This window comes from Pteropus alecto, unplaced genomic scaffold, assembly GCF_000325575.1.
Source record: "Pteropus alecto unplaced genomic scaffold, ASM32557v1 scaffold12, whole genome shotgun sequence".
NCBI lineage: Eukaryota > Metazoa > Chordata > Mammalia > Chiroptera > Pteropodidae > Pteropus > Pteropus alecto.
This window is the reverse complement of record NW_006432669.1, coordinates 1,405,491-1,410,560: the sequence shown is the minus strand read 5'-3', so window position 1 is coordinate 1,410,560 and position 5,070 is coordinate 1,405,491. Positions and strand designations below refer to the sequence as shown.

The 5,070-nt window shown below is 48.3% G+C and overlaps 1 protein-coding gene across 1 annotated transcript in view; it reads right to left on the bottom strand.

The window, feature by feature from the left end:
* Window positions 1-1,314, bottom strand: part of FAT3 (FAT atypical cadherin 3) — a 603,882-nt gene extending 602,568 nt beyond the window's left edge. Inside the window, exon 1 of the mRNA XM_015585981.2 lies at window positions 832-1,314. The gene's annotated coding sequence lies outside the window, so the exon portion shown is untranslated. The remainder of the gene's footprint in view (window positions 1-831) is intronic.
* Between the last annotated feature and the right edge of the window lie 3,756 nt (window positions 1,315-5,070).

Here is a 5,070-nt window from a genome sequence, read left to right as displayed (position 1 = left end):
TCCTGCCCCCAGACCCAGAGAAGGCTGCAATGCACCCCCCAGGACAGTCAGGCCCGCGCTGCTTTTCAAAGACATGCAACCTTCACTCACGCCCGCCAAAAATCATGCACTCTTCCCAAGCACTCCGTTTCTTTCTCCCTGTCAAGATAGCAGGAAAAGTCCTTCCTCCCGCCAAGGCGTAAAAGACTGTCGCTCCAATCCGAGAGCAGCTGCCATTCAGTAAATCTCCCCCTGCCCATGACCCCCGCAAGCCGGAATCAAGTGTGGAGCAGACCCGCTGATTGTCTGGTAAATCCTTCCCCTCCCTGGCTAAAGTGCATTTGGGCTCACAGCTCGGCCCCACGCCTAGCCAAGAGACAACCCAACTTGCGCCTCCGGGTCCCTCAAGTGCATCCATAAGCATCTGAACAATCCCGCTGCGCCCAACCGGCACAAGCCACCAAGCAGACTCACCGCCTGGACCCTCTTATCCACCTGCCCCAGCAGCTGGGGCTGAGAGGGGGCCGGGATGAGTGCACCGATCCCCAAGCCCCTCGAGCCTCGTCCCCAAATCCTCAGTCCCAAACTTAGCCAACTCTCCATGCCAATAGCCCCGCTACTGCCGTAGGGCCGAATCTCCTTCCCGTCCCTGCGGCGACGGCGGCTGGAAGACGTACCAGGGCAGGAACTTTACAAGGTGAAAAGTTTCCCCTCGCGCTCCGCCGGCTTTTGCCTCCGCGAGCCCACCTCGCAGCTTATATGCACCCGGCAGCTGGAGCTGTGCTCCCGAGAGCGCGCTCCAGACGATGCACCAGGCGGCCAAAAAAAATCACTCTAAAATTCTCCACGCACCCTTGCTTCCGCCGGCGATCCACTGCTCCACCAGGCGCTTCCTCCGTGGTCTTCCTCTCCGGGCGCTCCTGCCCAGTGCGAGCTGGCCACCCGGCCGCCGCCGCTGCAGAGCTCGCTGCGCGCTCGCCGGGACTGGAGCCGCGAGCGGAGGCGCTCGGCGCTCGGGACGCTGCCGCCGCCACGGGGGCTTGCAGGCGGAGGAGGGATGCCGGGAGGAGAACGGCAGCGGGAGGAGGGGCACAGGGGCGCGAGATCCCAATCCGCAGTCCAGATCACAGCGCAGCCTACCGGGAGGAGCGCCGACTCTCGTGTCCGCTCCGAGCTGCCGCCGCCGCCGCCGCTACTGCTCGCCACCTCGCTGCTCCTAGCTCTCCATCACAGCCGACGCCGACGCACGGACAAGTCCTTCTCCATCATCTCCCCCTCTCACATCTCTCTCGCTGTCTCCTCCCCAACCGCGAGAGAAAAGGGCGAGAGAGAGAAAAGGGCGTCTGGGATGACTAGCGATCTCGGAACGCGGCGCAGGGGAGAGGGAGTGGGAGAGGAGGGGAGCTGTGAAGGAGGCGCGGCGGGCTGGAGGGCGCTCCCGGCGCCGGGCCTGAAAGCTGGACTAATTTTAGAGCTCGAGTCTTCCTCTACCGGTCTCTCGGGGCTTGAGGATAACACCAATGTGCCTTCCTGCCTCTGGCAAAACGTGGCGCAGACTTCAGAGAGAGCACACACACTGCTTGCAGTCGCAACTGCACCACAGCCCCGCGCCGAGGTTGAGCACGTGTTACTCTTCTAAGACAGATGAGGAAATTGAGGCACATCGAGGTGAAAATGGTTTCTCTGAGATCCCAAGGTTAGTATCTAGCGTGAAGATTACACCACCAAATGTGTACCTCTTAATTCCAAATGCGCCACACAGAGAGGGCTCCAACTACTTTCCCCATACATTTTTGGACCCTGGGTCATCTGACAATCTTTTGGAGAAGGGAGGAGTATTAGACCAGAAAGGTAACCTGGCACATTCTCTTTCCTCTGTCCCTGCCCCCAAATTGTTTGAAACATTTTTATCGAAATGACAGAGAGGCACTCTGAAGGGAATGAGTGATCGATGTGGGGTTTGATTTGCGACTCCAACCAGCCAGTCCACCTCCTATTCCAGTAACTAATGTACCCACACCCTCTAAGACTCCCAAACTACACACACCCCAACACACTCTGCAGCAGCAGAACCTACACTCGCCTCCCCCATGCCCGCCCCAGCTGTGTACCTTCACTCTTCTGCTCTTCTTTTTCTTCCCCTCAAAGCAGAGAGACAATCGGCAGTACCACCACCACCTACCAGCTTCCATCTCGACCTACCCCTACCCCACGCAGAGCAATGCATAGCTGATCCCTAAAGCAGTCCTGCAAGCAAGGCAATGCCTCAGATGCTCTCTCCCAGGCGGTTTCTCTCCAACTCAACCTTTGGCTTCTGGGAATAGCAGCGCCAGGCCTGCAGATTTGTTCTCCAGAAGAAATCGTTACTTTTTTGAATCATGAAATTCTCTTTGGAGAGCAAGGTAGGAATTGCTACTGGGGGACTTTGTGCTCAGCCACTAGAGCGAGCTCTTTGAACAACCAATTCTGTTTCTTTCTGTCCTTCCAGCTCCCAGCCCAGAGCCTCTGCCCTATCACAGTTAGGCAATGGCCCCACCACTCCCAACAGGTGCAAAGTTCTCCTTGAAAGCCTCCGGCAGCCTTGCCACCTTGACTGCCCCCATAACACATGGCATGCTTTGGTCACTCGACCCTGAATGTTTAATGTGAATACTAAAGAACAGTGACAGCTCCCTATACATCAGCTAATTTGGAAGTAATCAGCATGATGTTACCTAGGGCTTCATTGTCACATAAGGCCAGAAGATGGGTCTGGAGTGAGGGAAATCTCAATGGGACTAGGAAGACTTGCCTGGCCTCCAAAATGTTATCATTTGAATAATTTTATTCAGGTTTTTATGTCAGCAGCTTTCGAGAGCATTGAAAAGTTTATTACCATATAAATATGTCCCTGGCATGGCATTTTCCTTGTGACCAACAGAATACAGCTAACCGTGCATCAAAGATTTTAATGAATCCAAATATTTCCCACCTGAGTGCTTCTGTGGAAGAATTGAAACAAGTTGGTTCCTGAAGACAAGTCCTTTGGTAGAATCAGTTGGTAGTTGTTTGGCCAATGGGATGCTCAACGAAAGAGTGCTAGCAGTAAGACAGAGCATCTTCTACCTTCTGCCAGATTAGTATAGATAGGTGTGGCCACCGGTTCTGCTGCTGCTGCTGCTGCTTGTGATGCTCCTGACTCCAGCTCCTAGAATGTTCACTTATGTCTTGAAAGCACCTTAAGTACAAAGATAAATATAAAAAGATGTCTAAATTTCAGCCTCCCCTATTCCTAGGTAGTACAGAGATAACAGTCTTTACTCCCAGGACAGGCACAAGCCATTACAGCCTGCGGGTAAGATACTTCCTATAAGGATAATAGGGTAGTTTACCTAGTGGGAGACTCCTCTGGTCATTTAAGATTTGCATAGCATTTAATACTCATTTAATACTGATTGTATTAGAAGACCATTTTATTTCTTTTAAAAGTGCCTACGATGTGCTAGTAGTGTAGTAGGCACAGAGTTAATAACACAGTAAGCTTTATGACAGCAGAGATCTGTTTCTCATATTTATATTTCTCTCCCCATTTCCCTATGCTGGGCCTGTCACATTCAATGAATCTTAGTACATAAATATCCAAAGAATGAGCAGATAATGAAAGCTTGAGAATCTTCTATTAGATCTAATGAATATCATATATATAGAACATTGAAATCCTTATAGGAAAGGAGGCCAAAAGAACAAAAAACTATGAATCTATCATATAATGTTACTTGCTCTATAACACCTCCCATGCTCCACTTTAGATTCTCTGGGCCTTGCCCATCTCTTTTAACCACTGTGGGGGCAACAAGTTCTAAATGGCTCCAACCAGCTTCACACAGGAGCAATCTGACAATGTCTAGCCCTAGGCCTTTCTTACATCTCTCCTCCCACCCAGAGGCTTCTTAGTTCAAGTTTTAGTGTAGACTAAAACCCAGAAAGAAGTTTGAGAGATTAAACACCCTGTGGTAAATCTTTGACCAGTGGGAGATGGGAGTCCATGCATAAATGATCCCCTTTCCATCTTCCAACAAAGGATCCTGAAATATGTTACATAGTCTTCCTCAGGTGATTTTAACTGAATTAAGCAGCCAGTCACCTGAAGCAGTGGCCAGCTTGATAACACATCCTTATACTGGCTCTCTATCCTTTGCTGGGTTCCCAGCTCTGTCCCTCACATGCTCCCTAGGATCACACTCCCCAAAAAAAGTACTTTCAGTAAATCCTTGTATCAGGCTCTATTTTCCAGCATTCCTAGGGTAAATACTTACCATTAATCCTAAATATTTACATCAAGGAATAGTCAAATGATTTTTCAAAATTCTCTATAGCATATATCTATATACATACTCATATACTCATATACACACACAAATACACACATATACTGGCTCCTCTTTGTGATCAATTATATCCCACCCAGATCTTTCATTAATCCCAGTTTGTTCCTGTGTTTATAAAATCGATGATCACAAAAGAACTTATCTAGTGTGATATTTGAGCCAGCGCCTACCTTGTTAGCCTTCCATAAAACATTTAATAATGGCTTCCTTTAAAGAAGAATTAGTTACTATAATGGACTATTGAGGAAAGAGGGAGAATTTCCTTCCTGGAAGTATTTAATCAAAAGATAGGTGTTTATCAAATTGGGATAGAAGTGGATCTATCAAGAAACTATGGTAATAGGATATTTGGAAACAGGTAAAGTCATGACAAGGAGTCAATTTAGGGTGGTGGTTAAGTGAGCAGGCCCTGGAGGGAGGCAGAATGACTGAGTTAGAATCCTAGTTTCTACCTTCAAGTTATATTTTTTTGGATAAGTTTCTTAATTTCTCTAGGTCTTTGTTCCTTCATATGTAACATAGGACCTATAATAGTACCTATTTGATAAGATTAATGTAAGAATAAATATTTCATAAAAGCATGTGCTCGACATATTGTAAACACCAATAAATTTTAGCTATTATTATTCTTTTACAGACATATCATTAGGCAATTATTTTATATCATGTGAGCCTAAAGTTAATGCTAGAAGCCAGAACAAAGTTTAGACTCTACTATTATCCC